The following is a 24,972-nucleotide window of genomic DNA, read 5'->3' on the forward strand; positions in this document are numbered from 1 at the left end:
GGCTCTGTGGTAAAATGACAAAGTTCCATCTTTCAAAGGAAGTTAAAGCATGGAGACAGGTTTTGAAAAATATCCAAGCATTATTTTGAATGTCTATTTCTCTCATGATGTTCATATTGAAGGAGGGTTCTCATTTGCTCCTTTGGATCCCATGTCTCTTCCATAGTTTGTGAAGGTGATTTCCATCTGTTTGTGATTGCTCATGGTTTGAGTGATGCATAAATGTTGTTGCTCGTTCTCAGAGATATAAAATATCCACTTAAGCCACTTTAAAATAAATAAAAAAAGAAAATGTTTTCATTTATTTAGCATTTGCTTAGGATATTCAACAACAAACCTCCCAAATACAAGCATTATAAGCAGAATTTTATTAAGAAGAGTGACAACCTTTTGTTTGTTACAAATGCACTTTGGAATGCTTTGATTTCTGGTTAACATATTAGGAATGTATGTTACCAGTGAAATTATGTAAAAAATAAAGTATTCGCTATTATTTATTATGTTTTTCCTTTTATCAAAAAATTGTTCTCCTATATTATATCCTTGTTACAGTTTCTCCTCTCTCTATGCCTACCAAGTCCTCCCCCCCTCTCCTTCCATCGAGATTTATCCAAATATTTCTGTCTTTCATTAGAAAAAAAATAGATTTTTAAGGGATAATAAAATACAATATAAGATAAATCAAAAATTAATACATCAAAATAGGGCACAACAAAAACACAGGCATAAAAGAAACCAAGAAAAGATACAAAAAAATATAGAGACTTGGGGATACAATTGTTCGTATACTCAGTATTTCATACACTAAACTAGAAGTAATAATATATTTATTCATTTTGTTAGCTGGCTACTACTGGGCATGGAACCCTTAAGAATAGTTGCTTCCTCCATAAGAATTTCCTTGAAGGAAATAAAGTTTTCATTTACTATAGGAGATAGTTTCTGAATTAGGGATGGAGGCATGTGACTGCTTCTCTTAATTGTAGGATCTCATCTGGTACAGAATCCTTCAAGCCCTGGGTCTGCCTGCTTCCATTGTCTCTGGGAGTTTATATATGTTAATTCTGTTGATTTAAAGGGTTTTGTTTCCTTGATGTCCTCCATTCCCTCTGAGTATAAAAATCTTCTACATGGAGTTCTCTGAGACCTCACAGGAAGGATTTGATGGAGATATAACATTTAGGACTGAATTTTCTGAGCTTTCTTACTCTCTATATAATGTCCAGTTGCTGGTCTTTGTATCTGTTTCCATCTTATACAGAAGGATGCTTTTCTGATGAGGCCTGAGCAAGACACTGTTCTATGAGAATGGATCATAAGAAATCTTTTATTTCTATATTTATTTTATTTATTTTTAGATATTTTATTCATTTTCATACCACACATAGTACCCCAACCCAGCTTTTCTCTTGCCCCCTCCCACCCAAAAGACCCCCCCCCCCCCGTCCACTCTTCAGAAAGGTTAAGTCCTCTCATCATGAGACAACAAAGCCTGGCACATTAAGGTGGGGAAGGACCAAGCCCCTCCCCCCCATATCAAGGCTTAGCCAGGCATCCCACCATAGGGAATAGGCTCCAAAAAGCCAGTTCATTTACCAGGGATAGATCCTGGTCTCACTGCCAGGAACCTCACAAACAGCTACATGACTGTCACCCACATGCAGAGGGCCTTATTCTGAGCCATGTTGATTGCCTACTAGCCATAGATTTAGCTACCTCTCTCAATATTCTCATGTTTACCCTCTTCTTTTCTCCCCTTCGCCTCTTGATCCTCCCATTCCAGTCCCTCACTCCTGGAGCTATCTACTCTGTGTCACATTCCTGGGGAATTCTATCTGTTCCTCCACCTTCCGGTTTTTCAGTCTATCCTCTGTCATTCTATGGATTATAGTTAGATTCTCATTTACCAAACAGCTGACATTCACATATGGGCAAATACAAACCATATTTGTCTTTCTGGGTCTGTGTTTCCTCACTAAGGAATTTTTTTTTTATTTTCAACCATTTACCAGTGATTTTTTTAATGGATGAGCAATATATATATTATATAAAATTATTATATATAATTTTTCTTTATTTATTCTTCTATCAAAGAACACCTAGGTTATTTCCAATTTCTGTCAATTATGAATAGGGCAGCAATGAACATGGTTGAACAAGAGGCTCTGTGGTTGGATGAACTGTCCTTTGGGTATATGGTCAAGAATGGAATAGCAGGATCTTGAAGTAGATTAATTTCCATGTTCTTGAGAAAATACCACACTAATTTTCATAGTGACTATGCAAGTTTGTAGTCCCACCAGCAACTGATGAGCATTCTATTTAATTCATATCCTCTCCAGCATGAACTGTAATTTCTATAATTAATCTTAGCCATTCTCATAGACACAAATTGAAATCTCAAAGTAGTTTTCATTTGCATTTTCCCGATGACCAAAAACATTGAACATTTCTTTTTGTGCTTCTCAGACATTTGAATTTCTTCTATTGAGAATTCTTTATTTAGACTATGCCTTATTTTCCCTTGAGTTGTTTTATTGATATACAGATTTTTTATCTATTTATAAGCATTTTTTGACATTAGTTTTCTGTTGGATACCTAGTTAGTAAAAATCACTTTCCATTCTGTAGGCTTCTGCTTTTTCTGAATTACTGTATCCTTTGTTGTGTGAAATATTCCCATTTTCATGAGGCGTCATTTAATAACTATTGGTATTTCTTCTTGTACTAGTAATGATCTGCTAAGAAAATTCTTTCCTGTGTCAATGAGTTCAGGGATATTCCCTAGTTTCTAGTCTAACAGGTTTAGTGTATCTGGTTTCTTGTTGAAGTTTAAATCCATGTGGAGCTGTTTTGTGTAGGATTATAAGGTGCATCTATATGGATTATTGTACACTCAACCATTTGGTTTGACATGTACAATTTGTTGAATATTCTGTTTTTTTTCCAGCATGTTTTTCTGACTTCTTTATTAAAAAAAAAGTTCTCTGTGTGAATATGTGTCCACGTCTTCCACTTTATTTTAATGTTCAATGTGTCTGTTTTGGGGCCAATACCATGCTGTCTTATCATACAGCTCTGTCTGTGATACTACTTGAATTTGAGAACAGTAAAATCTCCATTGGTTCTTTTATTATTCACAGTTGTTTTAGTTATCCTAATTTTTGTGTATATATTTCCATATGAAGATGAATTTGTCCTTTCAAGATTTAAGAAGATTATGTTAGAATATTGATGGGGATTACATTGGATCTGTAGCTTACTATTAGTAGAATGATTATTTTTACTATATTAATTCTACTGATTCATGAGTATGGTAGATATTTCCATCTTCAGAATGTTCTCTTTCATGGTAATTAAATTACATTGTTTGTTTATCATGAAGAAGTGTGGGATTTTTTGTCAAAACTCATTTCTGTAACTAATTAGATGACTGTGTAGTTTTTGTCCTTCAATTTGATTATTTGGTAAATTGGAGATGGTGGTTTATTTCTGGTGATTCTATTTTTACACAATTTTATTTTATTAGATCTTTGAAAAAATTATGTAATGAATTTTGATCAGTTTTACTGTGTTTTCCCCAAATTTACTAAGTTATACCCCCTTTCCCAACCAACTTTATGTTCTTTTTGTCCCCATCAAGGTCAATTTCTGATGCCCAAATACTCTTGGATAGTGATCTTTCACAAGAACATTGTCTGGTTATCAGACTTTGCACTTTTACAGAAAATTGGTACTTCTCTTGTAACAACAGAAACTTAACAATGACTTCTCAGCTAGAGGTAGAACTGTGAACTGAACTTTCTGTTTCCTAGTAGGATATTTTTTAAATATGTTTTGGCTCACATGAGAGTTGTTCATGCTGTCAAAACTCTTTATGTTCATATTTGTAGCTGAATGCAGTGTCCATAAGACCCTTGTTCTTCATCATGTCTCATCATTCCAAGATCAACTAGATGTACCTGGGCGACATGGAAAAATATTCTAGAAAGTCTTAATTCTCTGTCTTGAGGTAAGATTGCTGTCTTGGAATATAAAATTAGAAAAGAAAGGCTGTTTTCATTTGAAAAGTTATTAAGTCCTGGTCTAGCCTTGTGCTTTATTTAGGGCAACACCAAAATTGCTTTTCTGTACTGGAAAATGTTCAGCAATGTGATGTATATTACCTTACTGAAATGCAACTTCCTTTATGAACCCATTTGACTAAACATATGTTCCTGCAAATTGAAGGAATACACATCTATAACAACTTAATGAGCATTCCATTATGTAAAATGGATTACTAAGTCAGTTCAGTCATATTCACAACGGGTGTGTCCTTTTACAAGGTCATCATTTCTATTACAAGTGTGGCCAGCATCATCCTTAGAAAATTACTAAAGCATAGGATAAAAAAGCATTAGAAATAATAAGTAAGGAAAAACAAAACATTTTCTTAAAACTGATTGAATAATACAATAAACCATCCAAGAAAAAAGAACAAACTATTGACAGAAACACATAATAGTATGTATAGAGCAGATATTTTTACAGTATTAAGTTACAATATACTTCTATAATTTTATCATTTATGAAAATTAAGAAAACACAATTTTATCAAAAGGCACAGGGAAATCATGTCTCAAAAAGAGAAAAGAAAATATAATTTAAATGTTCACTTACTTTTTTCCCTTTTTCTTTCTGTTTTTAATATCTTTAAGTTTCAGTGAATTTCATACATGTGCACAATGAAATATCATCTCAACCCTCTATTTCTTCTTCCAGTTCTACCCATTTCTTTCCATTGACTACTGTATACTGTTCACTGAAAACAAAAGCACTTCTCTCCTTCTCTCTCTCTTTCTCTGTGTCTCTGTCTCTGTCTCTCTCTCTGTCTGTCTCTCTCTCTTTCTCTCTTTGTTTTTGAGACAGGATATAAATTGGGAGCCTGTCCTGGCACTCTGTTGAAAATGCTGGCCTTGAACTCACAGAGATCTGCCTGCTTCCTTCCTCCTGAGTGCTAGGATTAAAGGTGTGATCCACCATCACCTGACTTTTTCTTTAATTAATGAATTTATTTATCTATTACCTGACTTTTTAAAAATCGTTTTTTACTGCATTTTATGTATGTACATATATGCATCAAATTCCAAGGACAGTCTAGAGGAGTTGGTTCAGTGCTCTCCTTCTAGCATGTGGAGCCTGGGATTGAACCTGCTGTTAGGCTAGTCAGAAAGGATCTTTATTTGCTGAGTCATCTCTATAGCCAACAATCAGTAACATTTCTAGCCAAGGTTTACTACCTGACAGGTCCATGGTATATATACAAATATTCATGAGGCAATTAGACAAATGCTCATTTAGAAAAAAAAAACAAAAAACAAAAACAAAAACAGTAGCAGGTTTTACTCTAGGGACAATGTCGAGGGACAAGTCATGTGCTTTTGGCCAGGTTTATAGAAACAGATATAAAATTCCCATAACAGTCATGCTACTATTGCATATAAATGTATCTTGCCTGGAAAGTCAGTATGAACACATAAGATCCAGTGCTGTGTAAGATCATAAATGTTTTTCCTATCCAGTCTCCTGCACAGTAATTTCTGACACTAGAAAATTAGAAAATAGGGTAGAAGTTTCTGAGACTGATTTTTCTATACCCTGCAGCCATATGTATGCCACATTTTTAACAATAGGTTCTTACCATGGAGTTATGGTGAGTTGTGGTGATCCACTCAATACCCCTACTCTCCTCCACCTGAACCTCACTTCCAACATTACATAATCTTTTAAAACATAATATCCTCTTTCTTCTCTTTTTTCCAATACATTAAGACATCCTGTGACTTAATTTTCCATAATTTGGGTTCTGAGATAGTAGGCTTACATATGATTTTTTACACTCTTCCCTTGTTTATCCTTTGATTTCTTCCATATTCCCACACCCTGACTAAGCTTTTCGACCTTTTGCATTCTGCTTCACTATTCTCATTTTACTTTCCATCAACTTCCCTCTTCTCTTTATTTCACCCACCAAAAAAATCTCGTTTCTTCTCTGGTTACCATTGAGCCCAAAATTAAATACCCCAAACAATCCCAACCTTAGAGAGAATACATGGCTTTTGTCTTTTTGGGTCTGAGTCACATTAGCACAATTTTCTGCACTTCTGTCCACTTACCTACAAATTTTATTATTTCATTTTTTAGTTACAGATGACTTATATTCCCACATTTTGTCTTATCCATTAATCTAGGGAGTGCCAGTTTCCTTAACATAGCAGAGAGAGTTAAGGGCTTCCCAGAAAACAACTAATGAACTAGAACTCCTCAAATTCACCCAAGTTTCATGAATATCCTTCTGTAGATTCCCTAGCTCCTGATAATCACATGTTAGCACCACCAGACCACCAGGACTTAGCATACACATCTATTCAAACAATAACAAATATACAGTTCCCTCCTCAGTCCTACAAACTGAAAAATCCAGACAACACAGCTCTTCCAAAACTTAATAATGACATTCAAGTCCCCATAAGCACAACCTGGAAGAACTTCTGGAGGTAGAATTCGAAAGAATTACAAATATAATCTTTTCCTTTTCCAGTACTACTGTGACTTTAAAATTTAAGGCCATAGAAAAATTGTGTTCCCTCAAAATGTACATTAAAATACCGGCACTTTAACTCTTTGAAATGGTGATTGCCAGTAAAAATAAACATGATGAATCATAGCAAATACCAACAAAAATAAACAGAGACATGCTTCGAGATAAAGCCATCCAGAGAAATTCTAGTCATTGCCAGAGTTGTGCTATAAATATAGACAGGTAGTATGTTATTATGTAGCCTGATGACAGAAGTGAGCATCTATAAATGAAAGCTAAACAATGGTTTGTTGATATATCATTGTGAGGGACAACTTTGTAAAAAGGAAAAATATATTGCATTTTTGTCACACTCAGGTAGTGGGGATAATTTTAAATGACTATCTTGTATCATTAGGTTGTTGTGAGTTTTGTAAGTCAACAAAAACCATATCTATCTAGCAAAAGCATATCTGTCCAAAAAGCATATCTATCTCATATTTCCCTCCTTTTCTGTTGTAATTATAAGCCTGGCTAGCTTATACTTCGAAATAATTACACAGACACTGTATTCTTTTAAACACTGCTTGGCCCATTTCTATCTAGCCTCTTCTAGGCTAATTCTCACATATTAATTTAGCCCATTTCTAATCATCTGTGTTGCACCCCAAGGTGTGCTTACCGGGAAGATTCTAGCCTACGTCCATCCTGAGTTGGAGCTGAATTGCATCTGCCCGGGAGAGCAGAGCATGGCGTCTCTGCTCCAGAGCAGAGCTGTCGAGTCTGAGCTCACTTCCTCTTCCTACCAGCATTCTGATCTGTTTACTACACCCACCTATGTTTTAACCTATGAGGGCCAAGCGGTTTCTTTATTGCTTAACCAATGAATGCAACAGATTGATATATGACACTCACACATCACTTTTCCTTCCTCTTATTTTACTAGTCTTGTGGAATTCAGCAAAATTAATCCAAATACTTCAAACATTATTGTAAATTTTATCTATTTACTTCCTGCTGTGTCTCCAGATTTCTCTCATGCGAAGTATGAGGTTTAATTAGCCTCTGCTGCATAAATAATTGCATTGCAGTACAATTGATTTGAAAACATCTTAACACTGAAGTAAAAAGAACCTTCCATTTCCTCCTTGCCTCAAAAGCACAATAGGTACTTTAATGTACTTCCCTAATACACTTCTAGTTACAGATCACCATTTGATGATAATTCCATCAACTTTTGTTAGAGTCTTTTGATTCTGCTATATTGCATTTGCAATTTTAAAATATCTGTCACTTTCTGTTTTAATCCATTCAAATTCCATCCTATGGGGAATTGTGATTTTTCCCTCTCATTATATAAACAATCATTAGATTTTCCTGCTTAATGTATACCAAACAAACCTAGAAATTTCTGTATCTGCCTTAAAGATTTTCTTTGGGTACTTGGATTTGAACCTATGGGCTTGTAAAGGTTAACCATATACCTCAGCCCCTAATCCACCTATAACCTCAGTCTTCACTTCCATTTCTTCATTGCCATCCCCCACGACACTAGTGAACTTGTGCTGTCCTTGTTGAGTCAGGGAGAGTTCACTCTTTCACACCCCTGGTTCCTGTCACCTCTCCAGATCATTTTGCTGCTGTACTTTGCTTCTGAGAGTTTGTGTATAAAATGTTAAGCCAGAAATTTCATTCCACCAATGAATAAAAGGGTGTGGTTATGCATGCCTGTAATCCCAACACTTGAGAGACAGAGGCAGAAGAGTACAGAAGCTGGAGCACTCCCTGAGCTACAAGAAAGAGAGGGGAAACAGAGTTGATTTTAGAAATATCTAAGCCTGTCATAGTGTCAGGGAGGCTGAAGTAGGAAAATTCTCATATGCTAGAGGCCTGTCTAGCCTACAGTAAATTTAGAGCCAGTTGATCTGCACAGTAAGACATGTCTGACAAAATAAATGGGCCTGAGAAGAGGGTTCAGTCTCTAAAGTTTTTGCTGTTCAAGCCTAAGGCCAGGTCTGCATTCAGACTCCCAAGGACCAAGGTAAAAAGCTGGATATAAATGCTCAGCTCTGTAATATTGGCATTCTTCTCTTTAATGAAAACCAAAGTTAAATTACTCACCTTTTTCGGTGTCCACATTTCCACACTGAGAGTACTTAAATGATATCTTAACTCAGGCAAATCCTTTGTGTACTACTTTCTGTGGCATTATGCAAACAATTATATATTTATATTTTGGGCTACTCAACATATAAAGCTGTTAAGATACATGTTAAACAACGAAGTTACTGAACTTTTGTGCTTGTGTGTGTATACATATATGTGCATATGAGGTGGGAGGCTGATATGATCAGCCAGAAAGTGTTTTACAGAACATATTTTTCAGTGAAGCTAAATTAAATGAGAAATTTTATCAATATTTATTACAATATTTAATGATAATTGTTATCTATAATAATACTATCTCTATGCAGAATGAGTTTACTTTGCTTTGTCCAGATGGAAATCATGGTTAGGCAAAGGTAACCTCTTCAAGTAGTGTTCTTTGGTGGATAATGCATCCTTTGGCACCAATCCTTTGGTACCAATGATTCAAGATAGCAAACAGGTGGTGGCAGCAGAAGATGCCACCATGCAGCGTTTTCAAGTCTCTTGCAGAACTCAGGTAGTAGATCCCTTACTACCTTGGGTGTATAAAAGTCTGAGCTCCTTTGGACGCTTAGGAAATGGAATATTTCAGCCCTTGACTGTAGCTATTATTTTTCCTCTTGGGTCTAATGTGTCTGAGACTCTTGGCTCTATAGAAGGTCCTGGGTATCTTTTCTAACTCTTTAAGAGTTTCTTTATTTCTTCTACCTCTTTTTCAGTGTTCTCTCATCTTCTATTTCTTGGTTTCTCCACCCTGTTAGGTCTATAGATCAAGTAGCTTTCCTTTGCTGGTATAGCTGCTGCAATAGCAGCCAGTGTTTGTTGAACTCAACCTCCCCTGTTCTACTGAAAGTAGGAAGGAAAAAAAATCTCACAAGGGAGAAGACTGCAATTGAGCCTAATAATAAAACCCCAGAGAACATCATAATAGGGTTTCTCTCAGCTGGGTATACACACATACATACAGAGAGAGAGAGCAAGCGAGCAAGAGAGAGAGGGAGAGGGAGAGCAAGAGAGAGAGAGAGGGAGGGAGGGAGGGGGAGGGAGGGAGGGAGAGAGAGAGAGAGAGAGAGAGATAGAGAGAGAGAGAGAGGATTCTAATATGTTCCTAGTATTCTGTTTTATAACCAGCAGGAAGGCATTTGTCCATAACCAAAACAAACTTATAAATTCATTAATAAAGATTTATTGTGTACACACGATCAAGTTTCTGCAGGTTTTTTGTTGTTGTTGTTGACACAGAGCTTCACTATGCTTTCGACATAACTGAAACTTAAAATGGCAGGCCTTAAACTTACTATCATCCTGCTTCAGCCTCTTGAGTTCAAGTATCACAGGAAAGTTACTTCCCCTCTATGTTTATTGTGATCTTGAACAAATTACAGATTTCCCTTTTCAAGAAAATGTCCCTGCTCTGGCCCCATAGAAATAATGACAGTGAGAGTCTTCCACAAGACCCTTCTCTCTTGGTTGTGACAAAACCATCAGGAGACAGAGTAAGCAGTTGGAATTGCTATCTGGAAATATAGGGTTCTCTTTGTTGCATCTAACTTTCAATAAAACAGTCTAGAAATTGACTCTAAACAAAGCTCAAGGACAATTTTAGTATTGTGTAAGAGAAACCACTCTTCAGGTTAGGAGAAATCCAGGAACCCACCAAAATGATAGAAGGAGAAAAAGTCATGGATTTTAACTATGGCATAGGATAGAAATAAGGAGCTAATTAATAAAGAAGAAATTTATGAATAAATATAGGCTAGTGTATGGCCTTTCACTGCTGTCTCCACTGCCATTTGTGTTTTCTTGACTTTATTTCATTCATGCCATCTCCTGAGATGATGCCAGGGTAAGGAAGTGTTCCAGTCTTCCCCTGCAAACATGTTTGTCTTAACGGTTAATCTTGATGTAGCATTTTCAGTTTTGGTCTCCTAACATGCCATCATTATGCAGCTTCCCCCAGGTCAACAAGGGGTTCAAAAGAGCATGTGTTCTTTCTTTCAACTGAAGTTTGCAAGCCCTGGGACTGGCAGTTCTTTGTTGGAGGATGGAGCCATTTGTTCATCCCAGTTGCCCAGAACCAAAACAACCACACAGAAATCATTAATTAAGTCACTGCTTAGCCCATTAACTCTAATTTGTTATTGGCTAACTCATACATATTAATTTTACCCATTTCTATTAATCTGTGTATTGCCACGAGACTGTGGCTTACCGGGAAAATTCCTGGATTCTCTCTCTGGCAGGCCTACGTTGCATCTCTCTAGCCCCACATTCCTCCTCCCATGCTATAAGCCAAGCCAGTTTCATTGTTCATTAGCCAATTAAATCAACACATAGACAGAAGGACCTCCCACACCAGTTCTCTTGCTCAAGGTTTCCAGAGCGGCAAAGAGTTAGTTCCAAATTTCCAATTTGGGAGTCAAATCATCTCATCTCTCAGCATCTTCACTTACTTAGTGCATACCTTTAATCCCAGCACTCGGGAAGCAGAGGCAGGCGGATCGCTGAGAGTTCGAGGCCAGCCTGGTCTACAAGAGCTAGTGCTGGGACAGGCACCAAAGCTACAAAAAAACCCTGTCTCAAAAAACCAATATATATATATATATATATATATATATATATATATATATATATATCAATCATCAGGGGTGTTGAGAGATCTAATAAAAACATATTCAAACTAACAACTAATTTAATAGTATTTTTTAAACAATGTTTAATATCTGCTCAACACCCTGTAGGACTTGGCTTCCTCTGGTGAGTCTTTTATTTGTGGAGGAATATATGAACATTAGCAAGCATTCTTTTGGTAAACAACATTCATAACAATTTCGAAAACAATTGGATGATGATGATGTGACAAAGGTGTTTTGAGGAATGACCTTGAAAAAGGCAAAAGATTTATGTAACCTGAAGAGAAACCAGATCTCCTGAGTAAATTGGGAGCATGGAGACCTTGGGGGAGCTCTGAAGGGAAGGGGAGAGGCAGGGAGGGGAGCAGAGAAAAATGTAGAGCTCAATAAAAATCAATAAAAATGAAAGTGAAAAAAAGAAATGACCTTGTGACATATTTTAGTCACTTATAAATGATGAGTCCTCACCAATTTAACAATTGTTTGACACTATGTGCCATAGTCTTCATAAGATTTAGTTCTCTAAAACTTATGTTGATCTTAATCTCTAAGCAACAGAGGCTTAACTCAAGAAACTGTTTCAGGTTTTGACTGAATTGCAGCCAGACTTCCTTTCAAATGTTCCCTTCTGGTCTACTGAGCGCTCCTAGCAATTAGGAAGATCCAGCAAAGTGCACTTCAACAAGTCCTTGTTAGCTTTTATCTTGTGCTTTGTAACTGTTGCCTTTATACTGTTTAACCAAGAATGGGACTTTTTTGAAACATTAGCCTTGAGATTTACAGTAAAGGAAATTTATCAGAACTTTTCAAGTAGTACTTATTGACAGCTGTGAAGGAATCAACAGGGACAGAAAATAGTCAGCAAGAGATTGCAGCTCATAAAACCTATATGTCTTTAGAGAAAAAGGCAGTCCTGAAATAGGAAGAAAATAAGTCTGTGAAGTGTACACAACCATAAAATACATTGAACAATTTCATGATAAGGTGCATCAGATGTGATTAAATGTTATATTTTAAAATTAACTGTTTATTAATAAGTGATGCTACACGTACGTAAATGATTGAGCTAATATGATCTCATGTTTTGTTATTCACCTCATTAATTTTTTTCTTAATCTCATTGATGCAGCTTCCCTTTTTATGTCATTTTTCTTCTTAAAAGTCACAATCCCTCATCTTATGGGCAATAAAGATCAGATATCATGTTGGAAATCTAGAAATCCCATGCTATGAAATAAATTAAATATTAGGATGACAAAGAATACATGCAGACTATGGAATTATACTTAAGAATGCATAAAGTTATTGTACCCAGGCAGACACTTTGGTCTAACTTTGATGGAAAAAATAGGAAAACTGGAGAAAATATTAAAAATTGACTTTTGCAGGAGTATATTAGTGATATGATACACAGAATCGTGTGATTAAGGGATGATTGGCTACCAAGGATATCAAAACTATTTAGAATGTTTGAGAAAATATTGACATGTATCTGACAAAAAGTCTTGTCCTGACAGTCTGTAGAGATTCTTTTTTTTTTATGTTTATGGTTACAGTTTTGTTTGCCTTCCTTTCTTCCTTCTTTCCTCCCCCTTTCTTTCTTTTTGAGTGAAGCTTTGTTTTTATTTTCTTTCTTTGGAGAAATTTTGTTGTTACATGGATTTTAGGGAAAGAACTTATAGTTGTGTTGGCAGAGAGGGGCAGACAATATGAGCAGACTAGAGGGAGGAAAATAATGTGATAAAAATATATTTAAAATTAAAATTTGCTTTAAAAATAAAAATAGATAATACATTAAAAAACATAAATAACAAAAAAAATGAATAAAATGGCAACAGACTTGAGCAGCAGAACCTTCATATTGCTCATCTTTCTTAATTTCAAAGCAGAGTTGAGATGTACGCATTTGTGCACCAAGAGAAGTGTGCACCAAGAGACATGCACATTTTTATAAAAATGCATATAACATCAATATAAAGTAATTTGAGTACCATCAGAAGATAAATTGGCAAATAATGTTTCAAGGTAGACTATTCTTAAAACTGAAAACATGAGCTGTGAAAGATTCTAATATAACACTAACGTACAATAATATTCTCATAAAATTAAGCAGCTGTAATTACACATTCCAAAACTAATTGCTTATGAAACAAGAATAAGTAAATTTTTCATCCACTGTAATATATATTTACTCATTGCATTTATACGTTTTTCTTTTATTTACTGGATGATTTATCTTAGTTACATTTCTTCTGCATGCATATGGTTTTATTTAATATCTTGCTTCTTTTCATCATTTATCATTGCTATTAATTTGATTTGCTTCCTTACTATTTTGTAAAATGTCAATTGTTAAACGTTTCATCATCTCTAGAGGGACTTGTGCCTCCTTAATGCTCCACTAGTGTACTGAATGGAGAGGAGGGATTTGCTCTGTAGCTTCACTGAGAAAGAGACAGTTGTAAACATAAAAAATTAATTAGTCAGCTACCCTCTGTATATATTCATGTACTTATTCAGCATGAATTTATAGATTTGATAATATCACTCATGATTTTAACAATGATACCTTAAGCAAAAAATAGATTATTTTTGGAACTGCACATTTTCAGTAATAAAGATATCTTGCTAGTTTAATTTCTTATTTTAGAAAACCTTGAAAGATTTAACACATTATAACTCACTAGATAAATTTTACATTTAAAATATGACTCATCAAAAACCATTAATTGTAACTTATGCATAGAATTATATAAATTATCTAAATATTATGTAAAAAATTGAAGAAAAGAAATGAAGAATGTTAGATAACTAAGAGCATATTAAATGTACATTTACTCTGTATCTCGTATTTGAAAAGAAAACACAAGAAAGAAAACAAAATTATATTTAAAGATTGACTTCATAGTCCTTAGTTAGCTCTAGGGAATTGGACATTCTCTTCCAGTTATCACCATGCAACTCTATATATGTTTGCTTACAAACATATAAGCACCCAAACACAAATAAAGAAAAAATTAAAATTTAAAAACCTCTGTAATTGAAAAATAATAAAGTTGAAAATGAAAAATAAGAAAAAAGTTATACCAAGTACCAGGAAAAGGTTGAAGAATCTATCTAAAAGGAAGTAGGAAAAGAGAAACAGGAGCATTTGGGAGTAGAGGTGGGGAAGCCAGGAGAAAGTTAAAGTACAAAGAATGATTACAGAATAAAACACAATAATATAATGATTATATTTTATGTAAATAAACAAAAAAGTGAAATCAAAAGGCAGAGATTGTGAGGCAAGTAAAACACAATACAGCACCTTAATTATCTACTTTCTACAAGTCGTGTAAACAATAAGCACAAAGATGTCAAGAGCAGTAAAGTAGAAAACAACACAGCATCAAGCCCTAAAGTATAAGGAAGCTTCTATAGCCATACAATTCCCTGTATAAGATTTTTGAGAGTAGGACTATTATCAGAGAGAAATGAAGACATATTATAATGATGAGAGGGTCAATTCATCAGTGAGACATAATAATATTTTAGTACTTAATGACAGGATGTCAAAATATGTGATGAAAATGCAGGCAAAAATAGACATAGACAAATTCACACACAGAGCAAGTAGAAATAAAATGACTGGCAAACCCACATACTGTGAGTGGCTATTTTAACAGTCAGCCTACAAAGAAAAAATATGAAGCCATACATTAGAAAAAATATGAAGAACGGAGAAGATCTGAAAACTAACAACACAAATATATTTCCCATCAATTTGGAAAATGACTCAGATAGATCCCATAAGGGATGACAAGGTAAATCAAAGTTGAATTTCAAAGAATTAAAGCATTTCATATCAAGTTAACTTACACAAAAGAACCTAACTAGAATATCTCAATATTTGAAAAGTCATTATTTGATTATTAAAAAACTTATGGGCCAAGATATAAGACTGAAAAAAAAGCAAAATCTTATTTGTGTAGATTGACAATGTTAATAAAACATGCTGTGGTTTGCATCAGACCATAAAGGGCTAAATTCTAGAGTTCTGAATAGCTTAAGTGATCTTATCAAAAATTAATGAGAAGAGTCAGTATCTATTTAGGTTTCTACAAAATTCTAGAAAAAATATAAGGACATTAAATTCAAAGTAAATAAAAGGAAGGAAATATTAAAATGACAAAGCCAAAGTAAAATATTAAGCACGGAATTAACTTATTAGGTCAGTGCAAAAGTAATTGTAGTTTTGCATTGCTGAAACTTGTTGTTTGATAGCGTAATGCACTCTTAATAAATGTACTTGTTATGGATTATTTAATCTATTAATTACATTTATAAACTCACTGTATATGTGTTTGTGTGCATGACTATTTATTAAGCCACAAATATGTATGTCATAGAACAACTCAGGAATCACTTCCCTCCCACTGTCATGTAGGTGTTGGGAATAAACTCGATTATCAGTAATTTATATCAAGCAAGTGTCTATATTTACTGAACCATCAAAAGTTGTGATCTCAATTTTCTTATTACAGTTCAAAATATGTTGATGATAAAATGCACAGCACCCTCAACACTTTAGGTTCAGGAACTGATACTTAATATACAGTACAATAATAATTCTTGTTTTCCAAAAGATAAGAAGCCTTGGATATGAGAACTAAAGAGACTGGCCATCGGATGTTGACAATGACTGACTTGAAGCAATGATTGAAGCAGATCCTCTTCAGGACACAAAATGCTACAAAAAAAAAAAGAGAGAGAGAGAGAAACAAACAAATAAACAAACCAAAACCTTCATCACAGAACTCTGAATGGCCAATTACAGTTGAGTCAACCTAGAAAACAGAAAAAGCTTAATCAGTGTGGAGGGTGCCTTGTGGGCTAAGCAAACACAAACCCTTTTAACATTAGACTATTAAGTGTGATGATTTATGTGCACTGTAACATTAGACTATTAAGTGTGATGATTTATGTGCACTGTATGCAACAAGTCAGCAATGATCATTTCAGCTCAGTGGTTTGACAGATTTGAGAGAGAAGCTCCACAGGACTTCGCAATTCCCCACTTGGACCAAAAAGCAATCATGGTTCCTGACTGGTGTCTGATACTAATCTTGCCCACCAGTAGTTTCTGAATGCCAAAGAAACCATAGGAGAAGTATCCTCAGCAAATGCATCAGATACCAAGGAAACTGAGATGACATTTCATGCAAAGGAAAGGCACAATTCTCCATGCCAATACCAGACCTCTTCTGGCACAACCAAGACGGAAACAGTTGAACGTACTGGGCTATGAAGTTTGCCTTGCCCACCTTATTACCCACTTTCTCTCCAAGTGATTGCACTTCTTCAAGCATTGCAACACTGTTTTCAACATAAAAATGCTTCCACAGATAGCAGTTGCAATGAATGCTTTCTTAAAGTCCTCTGAAACTCAAAACCAGTACTTAGATGTGATAAGAATAAACAAACTCATTTCTCTTTGACAAAAAAAATATGATTTTTTTGAAAATAGTTCTTATTTTGATCAAAAATGATGAGTTCACCCCATCTATAATGACTTAAATTTTATCCTCCAACACTGTAATTTATTTTGTACCAATGCATAACAAAATTAAAAGTTGATTTTTTAAAGGATCATCAATGTGAGAAGTCTTTAGGAGAGTCTTTTAGAGAAAAATAAGAAAAAAAAGCTTTAAATAAAATATTAAAAACTTGCGGAATATTATAGCAAACCCATACAAAACAAACACATATTCTTATTTTATTACAGTCACAAGTTTAGAAACTTTGAAAAACTCTGCCAAACTTACTAGGCAAAATTATAGAAAATTCAAATATCTCTTTGACTAAAACTAACTTAATAAGTCACATGAGTGTGCCTGTAAAGAGAATACTAGTTCCACATAGAACATTGCCTAAATCCATTAATCAATGAAACCACACCACTATAATAAAAGTCTCTAGGAAAACAAGAAAGGATTAACATCTTCAGCCATTCTTATGAACCAACAATAAATTTAATGGCAGAAGTTAATAAAGACTTTATTTTTCTTTTAGGAAATTTCAAGTGATTTTCTGATAAATATTAACACATATTATACATAATATATAATACATAATATACATAATATACATAATATAATACATAATATTAACATATTATACTGATACACGGAAAAAGTAATGCCTCATGAATAAATGGGGTTTATTCTTGCCAAGCAACATTATTCTGCTCAAAATTTTGGGGATATTTTTCACCACATTAAGAATAAAAAAAATTCCTGTGATTAATGCACAGAATTTTGAAAATGTATTTGATAGTATCTCCACAATGATTTTTAAAAGTCAACATAAACTAAAGAACTTCTTTAAATTAATACAGAAAAGATACTAATTGTTTCCACCAGCAATAGTGCTAACAGTGTAATAAGGTTCAGGAAAAGATATTTGTCCTGAAATCCCAACATCATGTACTGTAAGAAAAGAAAACCAAATGGTAGGCATGGTCACTAGCATGTACAAAGGAAGAGTATTCCCAAATGAAACATTTTTGTAGAAAGCCTCAGAACAAATTACTGGAACTAATAAAGGAAGTTAATGAGTTCAAAGGATACAAAATCAAGTTTTCAAAATTCAATTATCTTCCTATAGACTTACAGTAGAAAAACAAATTTACAATTAAGGAAATAATTACATTTATTATGGTATTATAAATATTAAATGTCTTGGGATAATTGCAAGAAAATATGCACAGCACTCTCATACTGTAAACTAAAATCAATGCTACAAGAATAAAGACCAAAAGTATTTAATAGAATAGCAATTCCATGGACTAGAGGATTCCGCACTAATGAGATATGAACTACTGACACGTTCATGAGTTTCAAAACACATTAATTAAATTCTGTCGAATTTGTATAGAAACTAAGTATGTATTGGAGTTTATATAAAACCTAATGCATTAAAACAGTGGTTCTCCACCTTTCTAGATATGTGATCCTTCAATGCAGTTATTCATGTTGTGTGACCTATAACCATAAAGATTTTGCTACTGTTGTGAATATAATGTGAATATCTAATATGCAGGATATCTGATATGTGACTCCTGGGAGGGTACTTCAGTCTCACTAAAGGGCTGAGACCCACAGGTTTATAACCAGTGCTTTAGAACATTTACGTCTAGGAAAAAAGAAGTTTAATTTTGAAATATTAGACCATGTGACCCAAGCCATGAGATAAATATGATGACAGAAGCCTGGCCTTGGTGTCAGAGAAATAAAATCATGAAAACTGTCCATGCTGTAGCCTCCTTAAAAAAAAGGCAGAAAGAAAGGTTCTACAGCAAATGTTTCTGAAACAATGAAAGGAAAAACATCAATCTCAATTCTTTAAATAAATGCAAAGATATATAGATTATAGATCTAACTAAGATTCTGTAAGCAAACACCATGATATATTTCCAATCTGAGACAATTAAACAATAATTTCTAAGAAAATATGTAGCTAGGGATATAGATCAGTTGATTAATCCTTGCCTATCATGCAAGATGTCTAATGTTCAATCCTCAGTGCTCCATAACTAAGTGTGGATAGGTCTGTACACATTATTAGTAAATGTTCTGCTCTTTCCTCTTACAGGAAGGCAGAGAAGTTAAGTGATTCCTATGGAGGTCATGAAACCTGGGAAAGTGGAGTCAATAAATCAGACAGACTAAAGTCTCATTCAATAGTCATCTTTATTCAGAGAATCAAACAACTTATACTATGAAGGTTATGAGTCACATGAGGAATGTGTCCAATAACAATGGCAAAACATGCTTGTTAGTGGAGCCACATGTGGCAAAACAGGTTTTTCCGCAGAGGCATGTAGAGGTATAAAAGTAACTGGTTGTAAAGAATAATCTGAAACAAATACATTCCTACCAGGTATATCTGGGAAGACCATGAAGAAACATTCCATGGACAATTTTATGTTTTTGAAGAACCAGAGGTGGCAAACTCTTGTCTTGGTCTCCTCGAGTTTTCTCACAAATGCTCAGAATTCTTAGAATGTGTTCTGATATACAAGGACATCTTTAACTATTTAAATAGACCATGGCCTACCTGTGCTCAGGAAAATTGTCAGAAAAATAATGAAGAAGAAAATAATGATAGATTATAATAAAAAATTCATATGTATAATACCATTAGAAATGGAAAATTAAAGTAGGAAGAAATTACATATAGTATGTGTATTTGGTGACAAACTTTATGTAGAATACAGAAAAATTACAAATCAATGCCTAAAGGGCAAGCAAATGATAAAATATATAAATATATTATATATGCACACTTATTTAAATAAACCTAAATGATGAAGAAATTCATCAAATGATACTTACCTACTAAAATGGGGGAAGATAGAGAATAAAAAAATAAAAGTGATGTAATTGTTAAATACACTTCTCAGTTTGGATCTCATGAACTGATAATGCTCAATTGAGTTTAACTTTCTAAAAAATAGTGATTAGCAATTTTAGTTCTATGAATGGAAATAATTACAGGTTCATAAGACTAAAGTTATCATAGTATAATAAAGTTCAAAATATGAACTTCCTCCACACATGCTTCACTTCTTACTACTGTATCATGTCATCTGTATGAACTTAAAACTATACCTCCTTCCATGTGAGAGTACATGTGCCTATGGAATTCCTGTATCATCCTCCAGCATTGTCTCCTCAAACCTTCTTCCTTTCAATCCCACTGGGTTATTTTCCTCTGCAGCTGTTCAAAGGCACTTTCTGCTTGCAGAGCATTTACCACCCATTGTCTTGCAGGCTGTGCTTTCTCCTTAATAGGCATCTAGACCATTTTTCAACCATTGGTATTAAAATGAAAATAAATATTGCAAATCAATGCATTCCAATTTTTACTGTTTCTTCTCCTTCAGCCAGGGAAATATCAGTAATGAAATTTCCACTCAACAAGAAGAATCATTTAAGTTAATTTCAAATAATTTAAGCTCATGATAGGCATTTGGCAGGCATGGAGAATCTGGGAAATGTTATTTAATAGAAAATAACTTCACGTGTCTTTCTCTTGCAGGTAAAATTGCTTTTTTTATGGAAATCTGCTAGGATGGTGTAAATTCTGTCTATAAACCCTTAAAATGGACACATCCACAATATTCAGAGCTTGGATGTGACTTAGTGTTACCACATAACTTGAAATCATACATTTTACAAATATGGTTGAAAAGTGTTGCTTTCAGGTTAGGATTTTTTTCATATTACAATTGTAACTGAAACACAGAAACCATGTTTGTAAGCTGTAGACCACAGGTGCAAGTGTCTATGCTAAACTGCACATTAAAAAACATATACATGCTTCATGCATTGTAATGCGTTCTCTACTAAAAATGTACTGTGTTCAGTTAAAAAGCTACGATATGTTTCTGATCTAACTTCCTAGTTTCTAAGGTTTAATAATACCTGGATGGAAATGCTAACAATTTCTTTATTTTTAGTGAAAGAGTCAAAGAAAAGTCCAAGAAGACAGTCTGATGAATGATTGGAATAATTTCATTCCTAGCTCAGATTTGCTACACCCAGGCCAACATACTGGATATAATCCTTAGGAAAACAATAGCAATCTGCACTGCCTTGTGAATAGATGGGGAAGTGTGTCAGCAGCAATTTACTAATTCACTCAGAAGGAAAGAGCATGACTTTTTTTTTTTAACGATAATGTACTACAGGCCAATCTAATAGGTTCATGCCTCATGTTGAAACTGTCCTAGCTTAATAAGGATACGAACATTATGTTTACATGGCCGGATTTAACAGCACATGCTACTGAAAATTGACCTTTAAATGATCCCCTGTGTAGTTCTGTGCTATTTGTTTTAGATTACTGGAAGCCTTGAATATTTTTAGCTAAAATGTGTTCTTTTATATTTGCATGGGTTGTCATTTCCTCCCTCTTGTATCCATTAGTGCATTACAAACATGCAAACAGAAGCTCGCCTTGAGCTGTGCATGCCGGAGAAGTAGAAGCAGAAGATGCCATATTTTGCTGATCAGAAAAATAGCTGCAGAAACTCCATCATCCTCCCTCTGCTGGAACTCAGAAAGGGAGAATAAATGAATTTTCTTTTTTTTCTCTAATATTTTAAATGAATTTTTGTGACTTAATTTTTTAAAGTAAATGGTATGAAGTTTGTTTGGTTCATATTTATTCTTATTTTAATAATTAGCAATTTAGGCAATGGAGAGATGGTTCTCTTGGTAAAGAGCTTACCATGCAAGTGTGAGAAGTGGATCTGAACACAACATGATTAAAAGCAAGTGATTGACCTCCACCTGTAACCCAAATGTTCAAGTAGTGGAGATGGTCACTTAGCAACCTAACTAGCTAACCTTGTAATATTGGCAACTAGTTTCAAGTGAACACTGGGTTCAAGCGAGAGACCTTCCTGATTATATCTATGGTGGAAGAAGAATAAAGAAGAAACCTGACATCAGTCTCTGACCTCTACATGCAAGCACATACATGTACAAGAACGCAGGCAGACATACATATAGTGATATGCATACAAACACACATATATATATATTCAAAACAAACAAAAATGAAAGACAATATTTTTAATTTCTTAATTGTCACTGCTCTACAGATAATAAGTGTTTGCCAGAGTAATAAAGTTTGAATCCAATTAAATCAAACTCAGCATTTCCAGCATTGAAGACTTTTTTTTTTTAACAACAGCCCTACAGTTCTATTCCCCTAACACCAACACAATTGCTGAGTAAACTGCAAGTTGACCTTTCTATCCTTATCCCCTATTTGAATATTGGTGCTCAGTTGAAGGAAGTCACTGAACCCAAAAGACCTTTGTACAGTAACATCATATGTTCTAGGGCTGAAAATAACACAGTACTCTATGCAGACACTAATTGCCTTGTTTCAGGCCAATTCTTTACTGCCATCCTAACTCCAGAAGTTCCTATGTGACTGTAGAGTGACCCCCAGAATTCCTTTGTCTGTCCTACTATTTCTAGAGAAAGATTGACAATGTGAACATCTCCAGTTTCATTTCCTGCATTTGTATCCTTCTCATGTAAATATTTGAACCAACTTCTTCCCAAACAATCGAACCTATAACACTAAACTATGCTTACTCTGTTGGCTCTCTAGTTGAACATCAAACCTTCTTTTCATTATTAATATTCGATGGCTATTTTGTTCCTAACTAAGTTTCTGTCTTCAGTTCTATATCAAAAATGTGAATAAATATTTTAAGTAAAATCTGAAACAGATTGAAGTTAACCCTTAAATGTCTGAATTGACATGTTACTTTTTAAAATTTCACTTCAGTTATAACATTTGTGGGTATTTAGGGAAATGTTTTTAATCTACACTCTTGAAGAACTGGAATCTATAATTTTACTGTAGAATATTAATATGTATCTTTCCCTAAAGTGTTTTAGTCAATCCTAAAATCACATTAAATTGCATATATGTAAATTTGAAATTATACAAAAACATGGCATTTCTTTGACATTGGAGCCTAAGAAAACTGATTGTTTTTCTTTTTCTTATCTTCATGCTATCAACAAACTTAGCAGTGACTTATGAAACTGTGTGCTATTATCTTGGACATATGCCAATTCTAACAAAGAGCAAAGGATCCTAGAAAATACTGCAAACTTTGAATAGCAAGTTAACATCTAGTCTAATATTTAACAAATACTGTGAATTCGTGAATTCACATGATAAAAACTTTAGAAGCAATAGTTCTGACTTTTACTGGTATTTTAGCCTACATTAGAGGCACAGAATTTCTGAATACATTTCAACCATTCTGGCCCATTTTTTACAGTAAAGAAAATGAAATATTTATATGAAGAACTCATGCTATTTTCTGTTGCTTCATCAGTTTACCTTGGACCAATAACTTACTAACATTTTATAAAATAGAGTGTGGCTAGATTTCAAAGGAGGTCATCAGTGCTTGACATTCACCCACTTCTAAATTTTACTTGATTCAACAGAGACCACAGAGTGTATGTTAATATAGGAATGGAGAGGTGTTTGCAAAATTCATACACTGATGGAATGTGCATTATATAATTGAGCTCTTTCATTAATTGAACAAATATACTTTGATTACCTTGTATTGCTTTCTGAATGCAGGACTGGACAACTGTGGTAACTGTTCAGGCAGATGTCATCTTCAAGCTCAAAGAGAATATTTGTGGAAGTAAAAAGGGGACAGCATCTCTGTAAGATATTTAGCTTTGACAATATTGGTGACCTGACAATAATAGCTACAATTATCACATGTTTACTTCTATGTGAAGAATATTGTAATTCTCCAAATTTAGCATATTACTACAAATACCTCCTAAACAAACTTTTTTCTGCACTATGGAATATTAGACCCATTACTCTCTGTGTACTAGGCCAATGTGTTACCATTGAACTTCTTTTATAATCCTTTTTATTTTATTCTGAGACAGGATTTTCTACAAACTGGCCCTGAATCTGCTATGCTCTTACTTCAGATGCTTAGGTACTTGGAACCACAGGAACTCTACATCAGGCCCTGCTGTTTCAAAGGAGTCATTATTTTTTTCCTCTGGTTTTATTTGTCAAATCAGTTTTTGAAGAGAAAAAAAGTGCCTGCCTTGTCCCTCATATTTGTTCAATGTAATTTAGGTAGAACTACTTGTACCAGCCTCGGGGCTGAAGCTTTTGCCTAAGTAGAATCCAATAGAAAACTCTATTACTTGATGTCCATGGAAGTGAATAGATGGACATGTAATCAAGCCTCAAATGAGCAGTATGAGCATGATTTCTGTGATTATTGAGTTTCTCTAACTTTACTCTTTAACCTCAGGGCATTCAAGATTCTTTGGCTGCCACATAAATAAAAAGTATTCTGAGAATTGAGGCAAATCACAGCCCAGAGAAGAAAGAACCAAGCAAAATGTAGAGGAAAAACAGTTCAGATATCATTATCAAAATCCGTGTATTCACATAAGCCGGAAATTAAAGTAATTCTGGGCTGTTCTATTTTTTTTTTCATTTTGAAGCAGTGTACTTTGGATTACTTATTTTATCTTGCAAGGATGATATCACATACTACAGTATTCCTGGAAGTTGTATGCAACAATAAGATATTAGATATTTGCTTTTGTACAATATACATATGCAATGAATAAAACAAATTCAATGGTCAAAATTATACTTAATATATATCTGAAGATGGACACTAAAAGGAAATGCCATACTAGCTCAGAATTGAGTATAATAAAGGCCTATTCATTTAGGGGTAGACTCACAGATCACAGTCCTGTGCACTAATGGGGAACAGAAACCAAATCCAGCAGCTGGAAGAGAGGGCAACCACAGCTTACATCTGCATTTATAGTATAAGAGGCCATGCCCAAGTGGGCAGGTAGCTTAAAGGATACTAGCTTGTAGAATTTCCTACAGCAGTCATCATTTAGAGAGGAGTGGGTAACATTTTAATCTCTTTCTTTCACATACAAACAATTATCTATTTAAGTACCTGTCTGCATTTGCTTGGGAATGCAAAGAAGAGCACAGTGCAGAGATGGGGAACGGATCAGTTTTGGAAACATGGGG

General features: G+C 34.3%; 1 long non-coding RNA gene across 1 annotated transcript; it reads right to left on the minus strand.

The window, feature by feature from the left end:
* Window positions 1–237: 237 nt before the first annotated feature.
* LOC121466304 lies at window positions 238–23,561 on the minus strand. Its single transcript, XR_005976760.1, has 3 exons — window positions 23,492–23,561; window positions 16,121–16,169; window positions 238–267 (listed from the first exon to the last, which is right to left on the minus strand). It is a non-coding gene; the product is annotated as an uncharacterized LOC121466304 (long non-coding RNA).
* Window positions 23,562–24,972: the final 1,411 nt, after the last annotated feature.

Source organism: Microtus oregoni, unplaced genomic scaffold (genome assembly GCF_018167655.1).
Source record: "Microtus oregoni isolate MIOR12 unplaced genomic scaffold, Mior012 000033F_ref0000390, whole genome shotgun sequence".
NCBI classification, from domain to species: domain Eukaryota; kingdom Metazoa; phylum Chordata; class Mammalia; order Rodentia; family Cricetidae; genus Microtus; species Microtus oregoni.